Source organism: Mauremys reevesii, linkage group 6 (genome assembly GCF_016161935.1).
Source record: "Mauremys reevesii isolate NIE-2019 linkage group 6, ASM1616193v1, whole genome shotgun sequence".
Classification (NCBI taxonomy): Eukaryota; Metazoa; Chordata; order Testudines; family Geoemydidae; genus Mauremys; species Mauremys reevesii.
The window spans coordinates 35950835-35976339 of NC_052628.1; the positions used below are offsets into that span (position 1 = coordinate 35950835).

Below are 25505 nucleotides of genomic sequence, written 5' to 3' on the forward strand. Positions count from 1 at the left end.
ACTCCCTCCCAGAGCCTGCACCCCAGACCCTCTTCCCCACCCAAACTCCCTCCCAGAGCCCAGCCTCTCACCCCTTCTGCACCCAAACTCCCTCCCACAGCCTGCACCCCAATCCCCTATCCCAGACCTCCTCCCCCACCCAAACTCTGTCCCAGCAGATGGGAGGCAGAATTTTTTGGGGGGCGGAGTTTTTGGGGGGGCAGGTTCTGGGCGGCATGAGGAGGATTTGAAGACTGGCACTGGCCCTAAGGTAAATTGAGTTTGAGGCCCCTGATTTAAATTAAGATGGTTAAAAGCAGCATTTTTTTTCTGCATAATAAAGTTTCAAAGCTGTATTAAGTCAATGTTCAGTTGTAAACTTTTGAAATAATCACTATAGTGTTTTGTTCAGAGTTACAAAAATTTCAGAGCACCCTCCATTCCCAAGGTGTTCGTAACTCTGAGGTTCTACTGTACTATGAAAATTACTATGACAACCTGGATTCAAGTGCCAGCAATATGCCAATGAAACACAGCTCTACTTACCTTTTGCCATATATAACTAAACTACTACTACCAAGATTGCCCAGTACTTGGATGAAATCAGCTCACAGTTGAACAGCTATTGAATCTGAACCCAAGCAAGAGAAAGGTTATGGTGGTGGGCAGAGGAAAAAGGAAACACCCACAATTTATTAATTCGGTCTATAACAATGTACCTAGTTTCCTTGCTGATACCAAGCTCTCATATAGCATTATTGGCAATAAGGCTTTTATCATTTCTATTACTATCAGATTCATTCCCTCTCCTCAGCAACACAGACTTTTGGGAACACATCACACCTGCTCCTCACCCTCTACATACACTACCTTTTGCTAGAATATTAAGTAGGGCTGTCAAGCAATTAAAAAAGTAATCGAGATTTAAAAAAATTAATAGCGATTATATAAGTAGTATTTTATTATTAATAGCATGATTAAATATTTTGGATGTTTTCCACATTTTCAATTACAACACACAATACATTTATTTTTATTATAAATATTTGCACTGTAAAAATAAAAGAAATAATATTTTTCAATTAACTTAATACAAATTTAACTTACAAATATAGAATCATGTACAAAAAATAACTGCATTAAAAATAAAACAATGTAAAACTTTAGCGCCTACAAGCCACTCGGTTTTACTTCTTGTTAGCCAATCGTTCAGACAAACAAGTTTGTTTACATTTGTAGGAGATAATGCTGCCCTTCTTGTTTACGTCACCTGAAAGTGTGAACAGGTGTTCACATGGCACTATTGTAGCCGGCATTGCAAGATATTTACATGCCAGATGTGCTAAAGATTCATATTTCCCTTTATGCTTCAACCACCATTCCAGAGGACGTGTCCACGCTGATGAAAGGTTCTGCTTGATAACGATTCAAAGCAATGCAGATCAACGCATATTCATTTTCATTATCTGAGTCAGATGCCACCAGCAGAAGGTTTATTTTCTTTTTTGATGCTTTATGTTCGGTAGTTTCCGCATCAGAGTGTTGCTCTTTTAAGACTTCTGAAAGCATGCACCACACCTCATCCCTCTCAGGTTTTGGAAGGCACTTCAGATTCTTAAATCTTGGGTTGAGTGCTGTAGTTATCTTTAGAAATTTTACATTGGTACCTTCTTTGTGTTTTGTCAAATCTGCAGTGAAAATGTTCTTAAAACAAACAACACACTGGGTCATCATCCGAGACTGCTATAACATGAAATATATGACAGAATGTGGGTAAAACACAGAGCAGGAGAGGTACAATTCTCCCCCAAGGAGTTCAGTCATAAATTTAATTAACACATTATTTCTTTAACAAGTGTCATCAGCATGTTCTCTGGAATGGTGGCTAAAGTATGAATGGGCATACGAATGTTTAGCAGATCTGGCATGTAAAAGTGCCATGCGAATGTCTGTTCTCACTTTCAGGTGACATTGTAAATAAGAAGAGGGCAGTATTATCTCCTATAAATGTAAACAAACTTGTTTCTCTTAGCTATTGGCTGAACAAAAAGTAGGACCGAGTAGACTTGTAGGCTCTAAAGTTTTACATTGTTTTGTTTTTGAGTGCAGTTTTGTAACAAAATCTACATTTGTAAATTGCACTTTCACAATAAAGAGATTGCACTATGGTACTTGTATGAGGTGAACCAAAACATATTATTTCTTTTATCATTTTTACAGTGCAAATATTTATAATAAAAATAATATAAAGGGAGTACTGTATACACTTTCAAAGTAGGTATTCACCCATGAAAGCTTATGCTCCAATACGTCTGTTAGTCTATAAGGTGCCACAGGACTCTTTATCACTCTGTACGCTTTGTATTCTGTGTTGTAAATTGAAATCAATATATTTGAAAAAGTAGAAAAACATCCAAAAATACTTAATAAATTTCAATTGGTATTCTATTGTTTAACAGTGCAATTAAAATTGCAATTAATTATGATTAATTTTTTTTAATCAAGATTAATTTTTTTGAGTTAATTACGTGAAATAGCCTTTAATAGTCAATTAAAGGTTTCAGGCTTTACCTTTAGGCATTCAGTGGTTTGGGCCCAGGATAGTTAAAAGGTTGCACAGAGCTCCTGGAGACACAGCTTTCTTGGGGGCAAATTCTAGACTGGGGAATGAACTCACAAAGGAACTAAGGACCATTACAAATCTGATCTTCCACTCAACATGCAAAGCTGACTTCTTCACCTCTTAATTTTCTAACATAACACTTAGCAGTGTGTACATAAAAGGAATTAAAAAAAAACCCTTCCAAAATAAAACACTACATTGCACACACAATTCTCCCCCTAGGGAGAGGAAGAACCCCCCCACACACATATTACAAATGTTAGTCACATCCCTTAATGCAATACTGGAGGGTGCTCAGATACTACAGTGATGCTGGGCTTATAGTGAACTTCATAATAGTGATTAGAACAGAAATTTATATTCTTGTTTGGTTATAGACAAATGGAAACGTATTGTAAGAAACTCAAAAGTTAATTATGCAGTAAAACAAAGCATGTTTGAAAAAAATGAAATCATATAGGAGAAGCAGCATGAAATAAAGAAAACTAGTTTCCTTACCTGTATATTTTTGCTTAATAATACAAGGCAACCGTTATCTGGACATTACTGAAAGATATGCCTGCTGAGTCCATCACAACAGAAATAGCTTAGGGTTCTTCCCCCCCCCCCCCCAGCAACTTCCAATCTGGAATTCCTTCCTTCTTCCTCCTCGCAGCAGCTGGACTGCCACAGCATTACATTCTAACTCTGGGAGATCATTTCCAAAGTTTACACTACATAAACTAGATAGAGCATTACAAATTAGGAACATCATTATAGATTGTGTAGAGTTAAAAAAAATGAGGGACTCAATTTTACAAAGAATATTTCATTATATAGGGAGGGTCTAACCTTCTCCAAAAATATTTTGAAACAGAAAATTCATTAAAACTGACCCTTTCCTGTGAAAAGTTTCAATTCTGGTGAAGTGACATTTTCAACAGAAAAACATTTTGTCAAAAAAATTTGTGACCAGCTCTATTCATGAGCTCTGAAGCTGATACGGTGCAGTTAGGAATATAGATGCTCTGTCTGCATTGCTGGCCTGCTCCAGTGGTATCAAAGTCTGAAACAAGTTAGTGCTCATTTTTCAAGAGAAAGAATTGGAAGTTCTAGTAGTGCTGAATTGTCTACTGAATTTGCATGCGCTCAATGCCAATATGACTACGAACTGCAGACAATGAAAGGAGATTAAAATGATCCTAACATTATAAAAGAAAGATTAACAACTGGTTAGAATAATGTGAGAATTTTCAGTTTGAGGTATATTAAAACAGAACTCCAAACTTTTTATGACCAGAAATTATACCAAAGAATAAAGGTTTTGGTGAGGAGAGGGGTTGGTGTGTGGTTTATTATTAATAGTTTATGACACATTTAGTGGACTGTATAAAGCATAGTTTGCTTTAAATCCATTTTTAGCAGTAGGCCATCCTGGTAATATGGATGTGCATGCCTACTTTCTTCACCTGAACTATCAAAAAATCACATCAGTTAAGACAATACTGTGGGTATTGCTACACTAGAATTTTTAAACTAATATTAAATTATTGCTAATTAGCTCAAGCTAGCTAACATATTTGTACATGCTAGTCTGGACATCCTGGAACAAATGTTTGTGGAGTGGCCACACTAGCACATGTAAACATGATGGCTAACTTGAAGTAACTGGCAACCATTTAACTTGAATTTTAAAAAAATATAGTGCAGACAAACCATATAGGAACAGAGATGTGAAATGACTGCATGGATAGACCATGTATTTCCTTTGAAGCAGAAAATGACTGTGACAACATATTATGGGAACAAGAGTTAGGATTATTGAGCTCTGTGAAGCACAAAAAGGCAGAGTGAAGCTATTTCTTGAATGAGAAATGGTATTTTTTCTGTTCTGAATCTTGCTCTGGTGGTGGTCCTAAGATTATGAGTTTTACAGCTCTGTCTGGATATAAATCCATTGGTATTAAGGATGGAAGAAAGAAGAGAAAAGAAAGAAATGTACTGAAATTCTAGAAAATATGACATTTAGAAATCTTCTGTCTGAGGTGAAGAAGAAAGGAAAATGTTTAATTTTCTCCTTATGGTTAAGGACACTTAAACTGGCACATTTTACATGTTGTTGTTGTTGTTGTTCTTTGATCTGTTGAAGGAAGACTTCCACCATGCAAAGCCAGAAAAATACTTCCCTGATCCAAAAGAACAAGAAAAGATTGCATGTTTGGTTAAGAGTTCATCTATACTTCTGGTACAAGGTTTTTTCTTCTCTGGTGAAAGAACTGGAATGAGTGAACAGGTTGTTCAGTGTGGATGAATCCTCCAAATTTTCTCTGGTGGATTCTCTGAACAATTTAGTCTCGTGATTTTTTAATTTTTTCCTTCTTTTGATGTGTTTTGGACCAACATAAATTAGTTTGTGTGAGAGTAGGCAGGGCATTACAACTCACAGCCAATTTGGCCATTACATTAAAACTTCAATTTTTTAAGAAAAATTTAATCTCATTGCAAATATATAGATAGATAAATATAGATATTCACCCAAATACATTGGAAACATATTTTCCTGTTCCCGGTTGGAAAGGTGTCAATAATCACTCCAGTCCCTGATTCCTCCATACTAGTGAGACATTATATTGGAAATGAGAAGGTCTTATGTGGGACTGGCAAACAGCTGATGCAATCTGTGGCCACTCTGAAAGGATACAGGAACTTCATGCACTGGAGAGCAGCCTGAAATCATGAGAGGCTAGAATATCTGGGCAGAAGCACTGGTGCTTGGGAATCTTCCCTTTTGTTTTAAAATTCATTGTGTCGATGCAAGCCCTGTTGAAGTAGCATTTAAGTGATGTCATATCTGGGGAACTTTACTCCCTTAAAATGACCACTTTCTGCAATATTACAGCCATTTGGATTGTCCATTGACTCTGGTTGTTGGTATGAGCTACTAAACCACTTCCTGCTGCAGTGAAGTGAAGAACTTCTAGAAGGCCAAATTGATAGCCTAAGCTATACCACCTCTTTTGCACACACAGGGACTGGAAGAAGAGAAATTCAGGCTTACCTTGCCTAGACATTTTGGTTGAGATGCTCAAAGTCACAGGGCTGGCCTTACCATGAGGCAAACTGAGGCGGCCGCCTCAGATGCCAGACTGTGGCGGGGGGGCACCACTAGGACTCAGTGTAGAAAATTGTGTCTGCTGCTGGTGCATATGTATCCTCTCTGCTCTAGATGCACAGAGATGGTGGAGTGCTGTGCTGGAGGAATGAGGGCATAAGAGACATAACAGGCAGGCAGGAGAAAAGGTGAGAGGGAACAACAGAAAGCAGCAGGAGCTGCAGGGAGAGAGAGGAGGAGAAGCCTCTAATGTACCTCTCTAGCACCCCCAGGAGCCTGGACTGATTAACACCAGCTTCTCAGGGAGCTTCCTGTTTCCTGCTGCTTTCCTGAACCCACTTGAGGAGAACAGGCAGTCAACTGAAGTAGTATATATTTCATTGGTCTGTGTGTAGACAGCAAAAGCCAGGGTTGCCAACATTTATGAATAAAAGCTAATTCGTCCAAGCCTGGTGATAATAAACTCTCAGGCTAAAAAGCTTGGTTTTGTTGGAAGTGTTTTTTCAAGACCTGATTTCTCGTTTACACTGCTGCTGCTTGTCCCCGTGAAAGGGGCATCAGCATCACCCATGATTTTTTTATGAGTCTAGTCTTTATTGGGTTATTAGGAGAGGGGGGGAGGGGGGCGCCCCCATGCTAACGCCCCCCCCCACCAAGGGGGATCACGGGGCCACAGGAACGGGAAACCAACGGGGGGGGGACAAACAACTAAACAGGGACAGGGGGGGGTCAGGAGTCAGGAGGGAGAGGAGGAGGAGAGAGCCCGAGCAGACACCCAGCAGCAGCGCCCCGCCGCCGCAAGCTCCAGGGAGCGCGCGCCGCGCCGAGCCGCCGAGCGCCGAGAGGCGGGCCGGAGAGACTGGCGGACCCGGACAGTCGCAGCCCAGTCTCGCCCGTCTCCTCCTCTCCCTCCTCTCCTCTGGGTGGAGGATGGGGCGAGAGGGAGGGGGAGGGGGGGGACTGGAGGGGAGTGCGACTTGTGGGGGGGGGAGATGGGAGAGGAGGGGGGATGGGAAAGGAAAAAAGTGCAGCCAAGAACGTGAAGAGATGGTAAGAGCTGCAACTCTGGGCAGGCACCTGGCGCTGTGCACTAAACGGCTAGGTCTCACGCCAGGGGGGGGGGGGGTGGGGGCAGGCAGGGTGGAAGGGGCGGGTGCTGGCCGCCCCTGCGCCGTGCCAAGGCCCCGCCAGCACCAGCATTTGATGAAATGAATGTGCAATCATAGAAATCATATCATATCAAGGTCAGGAAGGACCTCATCTGGGTCCAACCTGGTCAAGGCAGGACCAATCAACAGACAGATTTTTTTCCCCCAGACCTACCCCAGCCCCTTCCCCTCAGTCACCCTAACTGGAACTCACAACTCTGGCACTTCAACTCACCCCTTGGCCAGCCAATGAGCCAAGGCCATTAAGATTCCTCACCTCCTCCCTCTGCTACCAGCCTGCTTATTTGTCCCCTGCAACTGGGTGTTGAGAGCCATTACAGCAGGCACAGAACAGCAATCATGAGTGAAAGAAGAAAATGCCCCTCTGGGGCAGCATTCAGAAAACGAAAGAAAGTAAAGGAAGCTTTTCTATCTAAGCAGGAAGGAGCTCTCCTAAGATACATAGACACAAATGTTCATGGTGAGCCTTTCAGCCCCAGTGAGGATGTGAGTGGTGAGGAGATGCCTGATCTTCCAGTTAGTCAGAATGCAGGTGACCTGGCAGCTACTGCAGCATGCATATCTCCATCTCAGATGGATGTAACCATGCACATTCCTGAAGAAAAGTGTAGATCAGAGAAGAGTGTGGTGGAGGTGCAAGAAACAGCTGCTGAGTTTAGTTCCTTAAGTCTAGATGATCCAAGACTGTGGACCCCTTGAGCAGTAGCCTGAGGGAATTCCTTGTACTGCATGGGCCACAGCAAGTGAAAAACTTCATGTTCCCCAAAGACAATGAAAATAGAAGTTTCCATCCAACACATTACTGGCATGAAATCCCCAATGGTGACAAAGTGGAGAGGGCATGGCTTATGTACTCAAAGACCCAAAATGCTGCATACTGTTTTTGTTACAAACTCTTCCAGTCTAATGTTCCAGCCACATTGGGTTCTAAAGGAACAAAGGACTGGAAAAATCTGGCTAGAAATCTGGCATGCCATGAGAAGGCAGCAAATCACCAGAGAGCATTCTATAGGTGGAAAGAGCTTGAGATGAGACTAAGGTTAAAGGCCACCATAGATGATCAGCATCAAGAGAAGATTGCATCAGAGTCTCTTTGCTGGCAAAATGCTCTGAAAAGGCTCATTGCCATTGTAAGAATGCTTGCTACCCAAAACCAAGCACCGTGTGGCACTTCAGATGACTTGTATGTGCCAAACCATGGAAACGTCCTTAAAATTGTGGAGCTGATGGCTGAGTTTGATGCTGAACTCCATGAGCATCTAAGAAGAGTCACCACCCAAGATATGTACACACACCACTACCTTGGAATAACAATTCAAAATGAGATCATACAGTTACTGGCAACAAAAGTCAAATAGAAGATTGTAGCAGATCTGAAGTCAGCAAGATATTACTCTGTTATTCTCGACTGCACACCTGACATCAGCCATACAGAACAAATAACTTTAATGGTGCGTTTTGTAACAACAACAGAACCTAGTGAAAATGTCCCTGCAATGGTGACTGTCAGCGAGCATTTTCTAGAATTTATTGACATTGATGATACTACAGGAGTTGATAAACGTGCTGCTTAAAAAGCTGGAAGATATGGGAATTCCAACAGCTGACATGAGAGGTCAGGGCTATGATAATGGTGCCAACATGAGAGGAAAGAACAGAGGAGTGCAGACATGGATCTGAGAGTTAAACTGTGACGAAGTGGGGCTGTTCTTAATGTTTCCTCTGAATACTGTGTGAGTGCCTCAGTTTCTGGCCAACACTCTGTCTCCGTGGCAACTAATGGCCCGGGCCTTTCCCCCCTGCAAGGGGATGCTAAAGGTGTGGGTGACCAAAGAGATCAGGTGACCTCCTGGCCTGGGAAAGAGACAAAGGCCAGAAAGGAGGGGCTGGAGTGGGTTTTGAGTTGGGAGCTGGCTGGTGACAGGAAGTAAGGGCAAATGTGGGTGTCTGCCTCACTGGGCCCCAGAATGGATCTGGCTGAGGGGTCCGATTCTCTGTACCTACAAGCTCTGTTTTAGACCATGTTCCTGTCATCTATTAAACCTCTGTTTTACTGGCTGGCTAAGAGTCAAGTCTGGCTGCGAAGCAAAGTGTGGGTGCGTGCAGGACTCTCTGGCTTCCCCAGGACCCTGCTTGGGCAGACTCGCTGTGGGAAGCACACGGAGGGGCATATGCTGAATGCTCCAAGGGTAGACCCAGGAGGTGTGAGCTTCTTGCCCTGAAGACAGTTTGCTGCAAGGGAGAGGACGCTTTCCAAAGTCCTGACTAGCTTTGTGGGGAGCAGTTCCAGAGCATTGCCTGGGGACTCCGTGACATAAACCCTCGGCCTTTTTTTGTCCCATGCAGTTCTCATTCATTGAACTTGGTGGTCAGTGATGCAACATCAGCTTCTAGTGAGGCTCCTGAATTTTTTTAGTGTAATTCAAAGCATCTATGTATTTTTCTCTGCATCAACTCATCGATAGCAAATTTTGAAGCAACATCTGGGAACATGCTCTTTGACACTGAAACCACTGAGTGACACATGATAGGAAAGTTGAGTGGAGGCAATAAAGCCTATCAAACACCAAATTGGGAAGATAGATGATGCCACAGTTGCCATTATGGAGGATAATGCTATGACAGGAACTGTTTGTGGGAGAACAGTGGCAGAGGGAAATGGAATCACCAGAAACATACATAACTTCAAATTTCTGTGTGGCTTAGTGTTGTGGCATGACATACTGTTTGAAATAAATGTTGTAAGCAAGAGATTCCAAGGTGTTGACCTTGATATATCTGGAGCAATGGAACAACTGGACAAAGCAACGTCATACTTACAGTCTTACCGGTCAGATGAGGGATTTCAAAATGTTCTGAAGAGTGCACAGAAGTTGGCAGAGGAACTTCACACTGAAGCTATTTTCCCTCCCATTCAAGAATACAAGAGTCACCAAAGAAGACGACATTTTGATTACTAGGCATGGATAATCCCATAAGAGACCCCAAACAACAATTCAAAGTTGAATTCTTTAACCAGGTGCTAGATTGTGCAATACAGTCAGTTGAAGAATGTTTTATGCAGCTCAAGGAACACAGCAGTATATTTGGGATGTTGTATGATATTCCAAAACTCCTCACTATACCTGAAGACGACCTACACCAGCAATGCAGGGCACTAGAGACAATGTTGACACATGATGACATGTGTGATATTGATGCGAGTGATTTATGTGATGAACTGAAAGCCCTTTCAAGATACATTTCAGCAGGATCAACTCCAAAAGCTGTTCTGGAATATATGTGCACAAATAAGATAACCACCCTCTTTCCAAATGCTTTTGTTGCTCTGCACATACGTCTAACACTTCCTGTAACAGTTCCCAGTGGAGAACGCAGCTTCTCCAAGCTGAAGTTAATAGAAACACATCTATGCTCCACAATGTCACAGGTGAGGCTGGTTGGCCTTGCAACCATCTCAATAGAGCATGAACTGGCCCAGACTGTGGACCTTCAGGAAGCAGTTCAAATCTCTGCAACCAAGAAGGCATGGAAAGCATCACTTTGATTATTCAAACAGATAAAAATGCCAGTGTTTACTATGCAGACAAGAAAAGTTACATTTGCTGTTCAGGCATTTGAAAGTTTAATGTCACTTAAAATTTTTGAAGAAGGCATTTTAAGTTGTTAGTTCTCCTTTATTGAGCTGGTAGCAGAGCAGTACCATGAGAGGAGTAGAACAGGAAGAAGGCAGAATTGATACCTTTCAAAGTTTTGGCCCAAGCGAGGGGGTATGGGGGTGTCATTTGAGCTCCCTGCCTCAGGTGCCAAAATGTTGTGGGCCAACTCTGCAAAGTCAAATATGGGAGTTAGCCAAACAACTTGCTGCAATTTCAATGGAAGTTGTGTGAGTTGTGAAAATTTCAACCTCCATCCATGTAGACAGCCTATTACATATGGGCTAGATGATATGGGCTAGATCACTGATGCCTTTCTTAGGAAAGCTAAGACAATGTGTGTAAAATTGTGAGAGGAACTAGGCCACAATAATACACATATTGCACACTCTGATAACGTAAGTTTCAGACTATTGGATGAGACCAGCATGTGAGAAATAATTTTTTAGATCTTTCAGTCATAGATATTTTCAACAGGCCAATCATCTTTGTCAGTTCTTGTAGTCTGAAAAATCTTTTATTTATTTTCTTTTTGAGAATCATATATGTATGGGAAGATTTCTCTTCACCCAAACTGACTAGACGCTCACACAGAAACTTCACATTTTTTTGGTTTTTGGCTTTGAGTTAGGAAGCCATGCCCATCCCTGAACCAGTCCCCACTCTTCTGTTCTTTCTCCATCTCCCCATTACAAGAAAAAATGAATTTTCTAAATTTACTTTTAGAAAGCAATTCTGAATCTAATTCTATACCTGCTAATATAATATGTAGCATAGTTGTTACTCCCTGGTAAAGCGGATAAAAAACTTTCCAAAGAACTGTTAAGTATCAGAGGGGTAGCTGTGTTAGTCTGGATCTGTAAAAAGCAACGAAGAGTCCTATGGCACCTCATAGTCTAACAGACATACTGGAAGTGTTGATTAATTTAAACAGAAACTCTTTGTTGAAATGGACCAAGTTTTGAAGAAACTTTTGTTGTAAAGTTTCTCAGGTCCAGGATGGAATTCTGGTCAGAGAAAGAAAACCTCCAGTGCACATTAGCCTAGTGGTTACAGCACTTGCCTGGGATGTGGAAGAGGCAGTTTCAAGTCCCTCATCTCAATCAGGCAGAGCATCTCGTATCCCAGGCAAATGCCCTACCCACTGGGCTATTCTGGGGTGGGGTATCTGTCTGTCTCTCTGGTTTTTCATGAAACACATTGAAAGGTTTTTGTTTCATCCCAACTTGAAACAGGAGAGCTTTTGAAATTGCAAACATTTTCATAGGCTGGGGAAACCATTTCCCAGCCAACTGTTCTGCATGGTGCCAGAGTCTACTGATAACTAGTCCTGTACTGGAGACCAGCAGGAACATGATTACAGTTATTTTGTAATCTTAAATTTATTGAGCTTGCAATTTTTGCCTCCAAGCCTTTTTCTTACCTCTATAACTATTTCCAAAATGAAGTGCATTATTGTTCGGTTCCCTTCCTTGTTATGAAGGATTATGTTTTAACTCACTGCTAACATAATTATTCTGATTCCTAAATTTGCCTCCACCTTTATTTCTACTATTTGATATACTCTAGTAAATATCTGTGTAATTAAAATATACCATTATGACGACTCTGGCCGTTTTACATATTTTTTCCTATTTTCTTAGTCATTCCTTAGTCACTTCAATTATTCTCTTTTAGTCAGTTGTCAGTAATGATTTTACTTTCTGAAACTTCTCCAAACTCAGTCTATATTATTTTCTACACCATTACAATGTCTCCCTAATGCCTTCTGTTAAATGACTACAAAGCCTTTATAATTTAAGATGCATGCCCTCTATTGTTTTTTTGTCCCTCCTAAATCATTTACATTTCATAATTAATATTAGACAAAGTAGGCAAGAATAGTGACACTCTTGGCTTGGTAAAGAGATGTATTAGATCAAACTGATCATGATCCTAGTAAACCAAAATGAAACCGGATTCCTGCATGTAAAATTAAAAAGGTCATAGAGCAGTTTTTAAAAGTGCTGGGGGAAAGCCGACAGATGCAGAGGAGAACATGGTTTGGACAGACAGGGAGGATCTATTAATGTATATTCTCTATATCCCAGTAAGGAGGAGAGGATGGAAGATGATATGGGTAGGACCTAATGAGAAACAGTCAAATGAAAAAGTCCCATTCAATTACATCACATAATGGCAGACGGATAAAAAGTGACAGTTTATTTAAGTGCTTATATACAAATGCTAGAAGTCTAAATACTAAGATGGGTGAGCATGAATGCCTCGCATTAAATGAGGATATTGATATAATAGGCATCACAGAAAACTTGGTGGAATGAGGATAATCAATGGGACACATCAATACCAAGGTACAAAATATATCAGAAGGACAGAATAGGTCATGCTGGTGGGGGAGTGGTACTATATGTGAAAGAAAGCATAGGGTTAAATGAAGTAAAAATCTTAGATGAACCAAATTGTACCATAGAATCTTTATGGATAGTAATGCCATGCTTGAATAATAAGACTATAGCAGTAGGGATATACTGCCACCTCCTGAACAGGATGGTGATAATGACTGTGAAATGCCCAGGGAGATTAGAAGGGCTATAAAAATAAAAAACTAATAATAATAGGAAATTCAACTATCCCCATATTGACTGGGCACATGCCACCTCAGGACGGGAGGCAGAGCTAAAATTTCTTGACACTTTAAATGAATGCTTCTTGGAGCAGTAGTCCTGAAACCCACAAGAGGAGAGAGACGTTTATGTGGCTAAGTTGTGTGCCACAACCAGTATTCACCTGTTGCCTGACTTGAAATAGATTTACATGAAGAGAGAGGCAGGAATCCTTTTGCAAAATATGTTCCATGAAATCAGATTTTCAATGGGAGCTTCCGGATGTTGAGCATATTTGAAAACTTCAGCAGGCTACTGTTGAAAGCTGCCTTCTTTAGAAAATATGGCCCTAGATCTTTTTTAGGGTCCATTTTTTCCCCTCTCTCTCTAACATTTGAGGGTGAGAGAAAAAAGGAAAAAAAGGAAGGAGGAAGATCTCTCCTAGAAATGTATCTCTCCTAGAAATGATAATACAATATTCACCCTCATTACTAATAGGTCCAGGAGCTGAGTCAAAATCACTACTTTACCTTACCAACTTTTGCCAATTTCAGATACTGTTTCTTAAGGTCTCCTGATATGAGAAAAATATTAAGGGTTTGGGAACAGCACAGTCATGCTCAAAGCATGTGAAGGTGCAGTGGTCTTGCAACATAGTAGTGTGAGTTTCCACGTTAATAAAGGAGATATCAGATGTTGATGTTACAAACCTCATTTCTGTTTGATTCTCTTCCTTGAGCAGAGAATTATAGTTATTTATTATTCTGCTGTAATATGTTTTAAAGTATGAGAAAAATATTTTGAGGTTATTAAAATAGGTTAATCTTTACGCTACAAATATAGAAATAGAGAGTGTAGGTGTTCCTTTTGTTGGTGTATTTCCTATTCTCAATACAGCACATGCAATCTACTCCTGTATATATGGTCCCTAATGTGTTGTAAAGGTGCCCAACAGTAGACTGAGGGAAAAATTACCTATAAAAAAATAAAATAGATTAAATCTTCTCTGCCTCTTACATGACTTCTTAAACTCAATCTCGTTCATTTTCTAATATCTAGAAAAGAGAGTTCTATGTTTGGCAGTGGCTGCAAACCAAACAACACAGTCACTTTCAGGCAATATGTTCCAACCTCCTAGACAGGTTGGGTGGATAGTTACTAATAAAGAAAAAAAATATCTATTAATGTTGTAGGATATAGAAATATTTTTAATTTTGAGAAAAGCAGTGGAAAATGTGGTGGCATTCATGTTACAATATTTCAGTTTTGGTTCCGTTTACCTACAGCAAATAATAAAGTATCTCTATTTGTACTGTTCAGTTCTGTCAACAAAATCACAGGTTGGTCACCAGATATTGCAATGAAAACCTTAGGGAAATTAATCCTGCACAGACAAATGATTATACACCACTTTTGCTTCAGATATACAAAAAATATAGGACCCCAAGAGACACAAAATTATTGAGTAGAGGTTTAGCCCATCTCTTAGCAACATTGAAAAAGCACACATATCTGTGTCTTCATTTTGATTAAGAATTTAATAATTGGCTTCTAATGATTCATATTTCTTCACCTCTTTATTTTCTGTTAAAAGCTACAGCAAGTAGCAACTACAACCAAGCTGTATTGTTTCATGCAGTTCAATGGTCTATATCTGCACTCTAAAGAGAGGTTTCAGATGTAAACCTATAAGTCAAAAACTGAGTTGCTTAACACTGATAATGGTTCTGATTATTGGAAATGGCCACATGGAGTTCATTAGATTACCATTACGATTAAAATGTAGTACTGTTAAAATGCTGTAGGTGCCCAGCAATGCTTCTAGAAATTGAAAACAAAATATTCCAAAGGTTCCACACCTTTCAGTGGTGAAAAACTCAGATTCATAGGGAGCATAAGTCCTGCTGATTATACATAACAGCTCCAAAGTCCTTGTCAGAGTCATAGCTTTCCAAAATACAGCATCTTTCATCTTATAAATGTGACTTGCATGCTTGGTTTCTAGATATATGACCTTGCATTTTGCTGAATTAAAATGTATGTTGTTCAAGGGAACCCTCCCTTGCCATGTGGTCCAGATTGAGCGGTGTCATTTGCAAACTTTACTTATTTTCTTCCAGATCATTGATGACGATACTGAATAGTTAAATATTTTTTAGAAAGCTGGTCATGGTTAGTCTTGAGAAAAGAAGACTGAAAAGCGGGAACCTGATAACATGTTAAGGAATTGTAATGGTGTGGCACCCACTTCTTGCAAGCACTCCCTTCTGGTTGGGTGTGTCTGTAGTCTTTAAACAGTCCCAGCCATGGTATCGGACCATACCCCGAAGGCTTCCTCCCTGGATGGAATAGTTTCATTGTTTCTGAGCCCTTCTGGCCCCAGCTCTCCAGCTGGGCCACTAAGTAGTTCAGATCCCATTTTGGGGGTTTATTGCTGTCCAATTGTAGGCCACTTCTCCAGTGGCCTATAGGGGTGACCCAGGCCTGCTCACTGCTCTGAATCCCAGCCAAGGGACCCTAAGAATACCAGCCATGTGCCCAGTGATGAGCTGCCAAAATCTTAACAACGGGTTCCCTATAAAAAGTTCTGATTTAAGGGGGGGGGGAAGCAGGGAGAGGCCTGGGGGAGACATCCTTGTGGGGCCAGGGGTCCCTGCAGGGCCCGGGCCAATTGACTCACTTCCCCCTGTCCTTCCCTCCCCTCTGGCCAGCCCTGGAGCTTGCAGCAGCCCCCCCCACACCTTGACGGGCCTCTCAAAAAGCGGCAGCAGGACGACTTCGGAGCTCAGCTGAGCTGCCCAGCTGATGCCGACGGCTGGCCACGCTGCAGCTGGGAGAAGCGGGGGAAGGGCCGGGGAAGCATCAGCCTCCCCAGCTGGGAATCCTGAGAGCAACAGGATGGTCCGGCCTGCGAACCAGAGTTCTTTGCCCTCTCCCTGGCCCTTTAACAACCGGTTCTCCACGGAGGTCTAATTTTAGCAACCGGTTCTTGGGAACCTGTGGGAACCGGCTCCAGCTCACCACTGCACATGACACCATGTCCCTTAAATTAAATTGCTTTCAGTTCCCTGGGTCACTTCCCCACAGCCGCAGCCGTCACCAGTGCTTCACACTTACCTCAGGCCTCTTCTATGCTCTGTCCTAGTAGCTCTGTTTCAGGTCTTGTCTACACTAAAGGGAAAAGTCGATCTAAGCTGTGCAATTTGAGTTACATGAATAGGGTAACTCAAATAGGAGTAGCTTAGATCTACTTACTGCGGGGTCCACACTACACAAAGACGACGGAAGACGCTTTCCCATCGACTCCCCTTACTCTTCTCGATCAGGTGGAGTACAGGAATTGATGGGAGAATGATCGGTGGCTGATTTACCGGGTCTTCACTAGATCCGCTAAATTGACCACCAATGCATCGATCGCTGCAGTGTCGATCCTCCGATAAGCGTAGACAAACCCCCCACTCCCTGAGTCCCTGCCATCATTGAGCTGTCCGTGGTGCGGCAGTTCCCTTTGGCCAGCCAGGAGCACCATTCACACTCCTCTGGCTCCAGCAAGGAACTGCCTCCAGTCTGTGCTGCAGATCCTTTTATACTAGCCTGCAGCCTCCCCTAGATTGGCAGCTTTCCTGCAGTTTCTCTAGGCTACTTGGAAGACTTCTCTACTGCTTTTTTCCTGGGACAGGTGTGGCAGGACCACAAAGCCTCCAGCAAGGGGCCTCTGGGCCTAGTCCACCCCATCACAGGGCTGTTGTAAAGAGGTGATCAGTTCTCCATGTCTACTGAAGGTAGGACAAGAAGTAATACGCTCAATCTGCAGCAAGGGAGATTTAGATTAGATATTATAACAAACTTTCTAACTATATAAAAAACCTCCCTTATAGTTAGAAAGTAATTAAGCTCAGGAATAGGCTTCCAAAAGAGTCTGTGGAATCCCCATTATTGGAGGTTTTTAAGAACAGGTTGGATGAACATCTGCCAGGGATAGTCTAGGTTTACTTGGTCCTGCCTCAGTGCAGGGAACTTGACTTGAGGACTTCTTGAGCTCCCTTCCAGTCTTACATTTCTATGATTCTATGAATAGCTTTGAGCCAATAACAGATATCTGTGGGATCTGTGACAAGAGGGCCAATGTTAGTATGGTGGGTCCCACACTTTTCTTGGTGTGTGGGGGGTTAAGATGCCACCCCTTGCCCCTGCTTTTGGAAGCTGAGGGCCCCACTAGTGGCCCAGGAAGGTGGTAGAGGAGGGAAGTGAGGGAGGGGTCTGGGTTTGCTCCTCACTCTGAGCCCCAGACCCTCTCAATCCTTGTGGGTTTCTTACCCTCTTCCCCTTTGGGTGGGGTAACCCTTAGTCCTTAGACACTGGGGGATGGAGTCTCCCTGCCCTGCCAGGGCAGGGTCTCCCTTATTTTGGTTTGCTGGTCTTTCAAATCTCACAACACACCTCCAAGCTCCAGTCCTCTCTCCTTCCTCCTCCTCCCTGACTGCCTGAAGCAGGCAGTTTTATTTGGTCCCTGACAGGGCCTTAATTGACTACAGGTGCTCCAATTAACCTGGAACAACCCTCCCTAGTCTACAGGGAACCATGCCTTAATTAGCTTAGGGCTTATATATTTCCCCTCTCCCACTGCTCCCTGGCCTTCCTGTGTCATGGATCCCACTAGAAACAGCCAGAAGGGTTGATTCTCTGTTTACAATTACTTTAACATTTTTCTAACTGATAATCTCAATCACTTTTAAATTTAATATGTGCTACACAGATTTTGTAGTTTTAACTTTTTAATCAGAATGTCTTACAGTACTAAGTCAAATACCTTACAGAGTTTAAGTATATTATGTCAGTTATCTTTGCCAAATGTGTAATTTAATAAAAATCAAATCTAATCTAGAAAAAATATGAAAATGGATATAAAAATGATTAGAATACACCCCTAAGTACTAATCGACTGAAGATGCCTCAAACACACTACAATTCATATTGATTTAAGAATACCATTTAAATCAAGTTAATAAAAGGAATAACTCACATGTGAGAATTATTATAAAGAGATCAAATCATACATAAAAGTTCTTATAATATCAGCCTTCTTCTCACTTATGAAAGATAATTACCTGTAATTGAAACTATATTTTATTTATATCATATCATCACTCTAGATACCTCTTTTAAGGTATCTTAATCTCTAGGTACTCAGATTTCTAAATTGTGCTAGGATAAAAGATTATTTTAAATTAACCTTAAATGCAAATTATAATTTGCACTCTCATTATAATCAGAGACAGAAATTCTTGCTTTAGAATTCCCTTCGGCCCTTTATGGAAACATATGAGCTGAGTGCTTAAGGAAATATAAGTCATGTTTATGATGGGTTACCTACTACAGAAACACATATGTGAGTTTAGAATTTTAAAAACTACAATCTATTATTTTATAGCCCTATGAGATTAAACTGTATATATTTTACTATCCATTTATATTAAAGATTTTTCAATACTTAGTTTAAAATAATCACATTATTTTTCTGATATAATACATGCACTTACTGCCAAAATTATTTTGGTTAAAAGCTCTAAAAATGCCTGTACAAAAGAACTACATTTTGTTTTACAAATTTAGTTCTTTTTCATATTTTTCTACAAGATGTATAAATAAAGAGGACATCCCAAAGATTTCATTACTTGGTATTGCCGCTGTTCATAATGTCTAAAATGCTACTGTAGTACTAAGGCTGACTATCTAATCCTGAAGACAGCTTCTGGCAGGGGTTATCTTCCTTGGAAATGGGAATGCTAGCTAGCTGTTCACAAGAGAGCTACAGAAATTTCTCTCATTTGAATAACCGTGGCAGCTAATCAGATTTTACAGAAAGCAAAGCAATGGGAAAGAATTCCTGTCAGTGAAGTCCAATCTCCAAAACGTGAGAGGTTCCCTAGTCTCTTCCCTACACTTTTCAAAATAACACACAGAACACGTAACTACATCCCTAGCTAAAATTGACACTACAGTAATTTCATAGTCTGGTCTCCACCGAAACCTATCAATCAGCTCGGTTTCTTTCATCTGAAAAAACATTACAAACTATACTTTTATGATATTATAATCTGCAGACTAGTTTAACTCTTTGGTCATTTTTACTTTCAGATCCATACTGACCATCTCCAAAATTTGGAGGAGCTGACAGCCTCCACATAAAAAATGTTTATCAAGTCAGATTATTCCATGCCACCCAAAATGCATATTATTATTAGAACTGTATACCTTAAAAAAACAAGAGACACTGTTTGACCAAACCTCTACCTTGTTCTCAAATTATCTGAAGCAGGCATAATGTGGCCATTGCAGTGTACCTAAGTTACAGCTGAACTTTTGCAGAATAACCTATGAGTGTGAGCCTCTGAACATCCATTAAAAAGCTCTTTTACAAACTGTCAAAGTTGTTTTGGTTTACTCAGCTCTAGTTAATATATTGGTCTAATACTCATGCTCTGTGAAGAAATTATCATTGATTCAGTTCACCGTGTAAAACAGAAAAACAATGCATAGATGCTGATTTTCAAATTTAACTTTTTATTAATTATTATTATTATTAAAAACAGACTCAATTTTGCATCTCTGATGAGTTGCCAGGGAACACACACAAAAATTGTGAACAGATAGGTATTCCACCAAAAACAGAGGCATAGTTTGAAAATCACATGTAAACCTATATGTGGCAGGCCATGTCTAAGTTAAACAATCACTAGTTTGGCAGATGCTTGGAAAAATTTGAAAGGCCATATGCTATATATGTTGAAGGGCCCTTATTGCATGTAGTGATCCATTAATATTTTAAGGTTACAGGTGAGACTATTGAAAAGGCTGACAAACCATTATTTACTCAGCAATCTGAGAGCCAAGAGTTAGAACTCTGAGCTCAAAATCACAATATACCAATAAACTTACTGCAGTCTCATTGAATGCAAGTATAGTTGATAAATTAGACATTCAACTCATCATTAGCATGTGCAACTGAGACAACTAAATGAATAGATTATATTTGTACATTTTTACATATGCAATTCTAAAAATGTAGCCCTAAGGGACAACTGTTGCCATATGTAGAATGAGTAAAAGGGGGCAGGGTTGACTAATGCATCAAAAGACTGTGATAATAGTAATTCTATTTACACACTTTAACATGTGTCTTTTGTTTGTAATAACCAACTTTGCAATAGATTTCATCTGTAAAATTATAGTCAGTGAAAAAACTGGACAGGCTTCAATCCATAACTAGTTGTTGTTGTTGTTGTGTTTTAATAAAATGGCAATTGGTTTATTTTATTTCAAATGTTCTGAGGGGGTTGGGTTTTCTGGTGTTACAGTAGCACCTGGAAATCCAAATTAAGATTGGGGCCGTATGGTGCTAAGTAGCATATACACAAAGAGTAAGAGACAGTCCTCACCTCAATAATATTAATTGTGTAACTTACACTTAAATTCACTATGCCTGCTGAGCAAATAATTTTCATCAGAATTCTTATATGGAGACAGGAAGACAATCCCAGCCTCAAAGGGCTTGCGATCTAATTTAGGGTATGTCACAAGAATGAGTTTAACAAAAACAGCAAAAAGGAGGGATGTGGAGGACAAGGGAAACAGCAATGAACATTCATGCTCAACATAGGCCAGCTATGTGCACTGGTAGAGATGCAATTAGTGTCATTTTATAGTATAATGTCTCTTTACATTCTCTCATTCATCCATTAATATAATTATTTCTCTCTCTATCACGTGCGCGCGCACACACACTCAATAATATTAACAACAGATGAGATAAAGATCAGAAATCTACCAGCCACACCTATATATCCAGATATCATATACTCCAAAATCTAATTTTATATACTGAAATTTTAGCTCAGAAGGTAGACAAGTGCTTTTGAATACATAAGAAAAAGCAACCTAAAAACTCTGACCTACTTTTTGTTCAGCTCTTTGGATGAATGTAGTACTCCTGAAAATGAAACAACATTAGTGCTCAGAATCAAACAATGCAAGGAGATGCTGTGTAAGCTGTGCCACACAGTTCTACCAATGATTTGTAACCACCCTGTTATTCCAGGCTTAGATATCTCTTGAACAGACAGCCACTAATGTCAAGTTGCGTGATGGTTTTGTGAGAGACCAAGTTTCCATTTGTAACCTGAATAGAAAGCAATATTCTCCTCAGGAGATGCAAGTTTGAAAAGTCCCTGATTCTACTAATTACTGTGGATCTCCTTGCAAGATGAGGGTATTATTTGGGATGAATATTCATTGTAGTTTGTTAGCCAAATATGGGCTTATATTTTTCAACAGCATTTCCATAATGGGGTATGTGTAGATATGTATATGGATCAACTGAATTATTCACGTATTTATAATTTCCTAATAACTCAGATATGCCAGAATGGCTACAACAGAAACACTGTTGTCATTTATTGGGTTAAAACTGATTTCTTTCTTTTTTGTCAGAGTCTTTTAATGTTCATTTACACCACAGTGTATGTTATAAAGTGTAGAGAGCTATTTCCAGTTCTTTTACCAGTTTGGAGTGGGGATGTGCATTTTCTTGTCAAAATCCTGACAACATCTGCATTTTCTCATGCTTTTATAACTCCTTCTTTCTAAGAACTATTCATTTTCTCAGTCAAAATCCTTATAACAAAGGATGGGACTATCACCACTCCTGAGACAGCTAGAGGAGGCTCTTATATGATGGGCCATACTCCAGCTCTCCCCATAAGGATGTGGGGCATTGTTCCAGCATTAATTTCAATTTCTGCTATGAGTCAGAGCACATGCAATAAATCAAAGGGAAATGTTGTGCCTCTTTACATGTGAATATATGAAAATTAGAACTTTATCAGATTGTTTAGAATATTAACCAAAATAATGTATACAGAAACTATATTAAATTTGATTTATGAGTCTATCTTAAATCTATAAAGGCCAAGTAATTCAGAGTTAAGGATAGACTTTGTCCTTTCCATGTTATGTCTAAGCTTATGGTGTTTTATACTGAGTGGTTTTAAAACAGTAAGGCCAAAACATGGGTGCGTTATTACACCATAATGATGAAAATCTAAATCTCTTGGACCTACCTGCTTCAAACAAGGGACTGCTGTGGCAACATCTTCTCAGCAAGGCCCCCTCAGTTTAAGAAATCACTCCTCCTCATTTGTTACCAGATTTGGTCACACTAGTGCCACGCTGCAAGGCCTATATTTTACTGAGAGTTTTTGGGGAAGACTGAAACCAGGGGTCTGAAGTATTTTGTGGTGACTGAGGTAGGGGAGATTTTTCCTGACTTGCTATTTTGGGAGCAGGGGCAGAAATGGCTGCTGTTTTGCTATAGATTATTTTAAAGAAGTGTCCAGGTGTCTGCGGTAGGTGTCTTCCCAACGTATCTAAAAAAAGGCACAGAAATATAAGTGGCTGATGATGCAACTCCCATTGATTCAATGAGAGTCGTGAGCACTCAGCATTTCTGAAAATCTTATTTATATGCCTAAAATTTAGGCATCAAAATTTGAAAATGTTGGTTAATGTAACTTTATATGCCATATGAGCTCCAATACTAGGGCACAGGGACAACAGGATAAGCTAAGGACGGAGTTTCAATCTTAACTTGGTGTTACTTAGTTTGTGTGTTCTTAAGCCACATTCCTGACACTATGTTACTGTACCTTTTTGTAGGAATTATTAATTAGGGCTGGCAGTTTCAAAGGAATCTATGGGAGTTAGGTACCCAACTCTAATTGAAATTCAATGAGAACTAGGTTGCTTAGTTCCCATAGGTTCCTCTGAAAATCCCAGTCCTAGTTAATAATTCACATTCAAAATAGTATAAGGAGAGTGGCTTAATACAAAACATAAGATACACAGAGTTAAGTATGAAACTGTCCTTTAGCTTATTGTATTGTGCCTTGTGCAGCCGCCCTCTCCCTTCCTTCGCCCCCACCCTCTTCCCAGGCATAGCACTAGCCTAACCATTTATTCCAGTTTGTTAAACCGGAATAAAATAGAAGATTGGAGAGTAAGAGACAAAATGTTATATTTGTTTATACTATTGAATTATTTTAGTTATTTAGAGAAAGCTGATACTTTTGATTCAGTACTTGTGAAGTAATTGTTTTCCATTATTAAGAAAAATCCAGAACCATCATTAAAACTATTAAATATCGCTTTTCACCATTTGCAAACAATCATAGAAACATCCACCTTTTATTCATTACAACTGGACAAATACCTCTCTGTTTCCCTTAGATAAATCCAACTCATTTACTCACTCTGATTATTAATGCCTTAATGTTAGTGAAGGAGAAGCAACAGTCTACAAGAGACTATGTTGTTGAAATAATAAAGAGAGGATTTGCCATAATTTGGTGAAATGTATTAATGTATGAGCTTTTATCTCCCACTGATGAGTGGGACTGTTAAGCATATAAACCTCCTACGCATCAGTGGATAAACAGACCTTCTTAGCAATGTGAACATGAGCGATTTTTCCCTGAACAACAGAACATACAGGTACAGCTAGTGCAAGTCATTTTGTGATTACTTTCCTCCATTACTAATATGGCACTTCCTCAATGTCCTGGGAACTATCCTCCAACCAGTGTATTTTCATATTTAATTTACATAATACACAAAAGGTTAAATAATTTGTGTATTTGTCTAAAATGTCAAAGAATTGGGGCAAATCATCTAACAAAGTTCCTGATAAAATATCTTAGCATTTGAGGAATAAAGACAAATATCGCATACTACAGTGCCAGAATACAATACATATGATTTTATATCTACTAAACCTTCCCAAGAAATCCAAATGATATATAGCTCTTCAATATACACTGAAAATAGACAATAGTCTAAGGGCTTGACATGGCTGAAAGTAGCCCTGTAAGTCTCCTTTGCTCCGTAGCTATGGGGAGCACATCATGATTCTTGGGGATAAATAACTCCTCTACAGAAGCTGCAAGCAAATTAGGAATTAATCAATGCCACCTTCTCAAGAAGAGCGTCCCAGACTTCAATCCATTGAGAATGATAACGAGGTACTGATTCCCATGAGGGGAATCAATTCTTCTTTGCCTAGCTGAACAGAAATTCAGCCACTGAATATATGTAAAAGGGCTCCAGTGACAAGTTCTTGGAATCTTTCTTGACCTGGTAGAGGATCTGTGCTCATGGTCACAGGGCCGCCGAGAGGATTCAGGGGGCCTGGGGCAAAGCAATTTCGGGGGCCCCTTCCATGAAAAAAAAGTTGCAATACTATAGAATACTATATTCTCGTGGGGGCCCCTGCGGGGCCCAGGGCAAATTGCCCCACTTGTCCCCACTCTGGGCGGCCCTGCACGGTCAGTGTGAGAGGGAGGAGAGGCCATTAGCCTATATCCATATGAAGTAAAACTCAAATGGCTGTAACTCCTCTCTACATTTTCACAGCTATGAGTTTGAAAGGTTTTTTCCCCCTCTCAGTATGTCCTGCAATTTAAAGCCATAAAAAAGTTGCTTGAGTTGGATGGGTGAGAAAGGAATGTAAGGGCTTCCATAATAGGCTATCAAATCCTCTTAACACATTGGTATGATAAAGGATAGGAAGAATGATCCAGAGATCAGTGCACTAGTTGGGGACTTGGGAGACCTTGGTTCAATTCCCTGCTCTGCCACAGACTTCTTGTGTGACATTGAGGAAGTCACTTGGAAAACATCTACACTGCAGCTGAGAGCATGCTTCTCAGCAGGGGTAGGCAGGCATGCACTAGCTCTGCTTGAGCCAGCATGATAAAAGTAGCACAGCCAAAAGGTAGAATGGGAGGCAGCTCAGGCTACCCGCCTGAGTACATACCCAGTGGGGCTGGGCAGGTTTGCACTCAGGTGGCTAACCCATGCTACCACCTCCTAAACTGCTTTTCTTAGTGCACTAGCTAGAGTGGATCTAGCTCATGTCTCTCTACCTGAGCTAGGACGCATGCTCCCAACTCCAGTGTAGACATACCTGTAGTCTGTGTGTGTGTCATATACCGATCTGTAAAATGGAGACAATATTTCCCTACCTCATAGGGATATTATGAGGATAAATACATTAAACATTATGAGTTGCTGTGATAAGGAGGGCCATTCTCCTATGTTGCCACTCACACTTGGGATGAGGTCCCACATCTTCAAAATTAAATCATTATTCTTCTTAAAACTTTTCTTTTCCATGTTGCCTAAAAAATACTAGACAATGATTAGGCTGCCTATCATGCAGAACAGTATTGTCTCTTTGTTTCCTTGTAGTTACCCAGCCTATCTATAGCCATCTGTTGTCTCTTGTCTCATACTTAGATTGTAAGCAGTTTGGGGCAGGATCATCTATTG

The 25505-nt window shown here is 40.4% G+C and overlaps 1 protein-coding gene across 7 annotated transcripts in view; it reads right to left on the bottom strand.

The window, feature by feature from the left end:
• The window catches only part of PDE4D (phosphodiesterase 4D), a 1085833-nt gene that overhangs the window by 653969 nt on the left and 406359 nt on the right, over positions 1-25505 (bottom strand). The window contains exon 1 of one of the 7 annotated variants that reach the window (XM_039543154.1): positions 5640-5657. The exons of the other annotated variants lie outside the window; for them this stretch is intronic. The gene's annotated coding sequence lies outside the window, so the exon portion shown is untranslated. Of the gene's footprint in view, positions 1-5639; positions 5658-25505 lie in introns of those variants that run through there. 7 annotated transcript variants of the gene reach the window in all.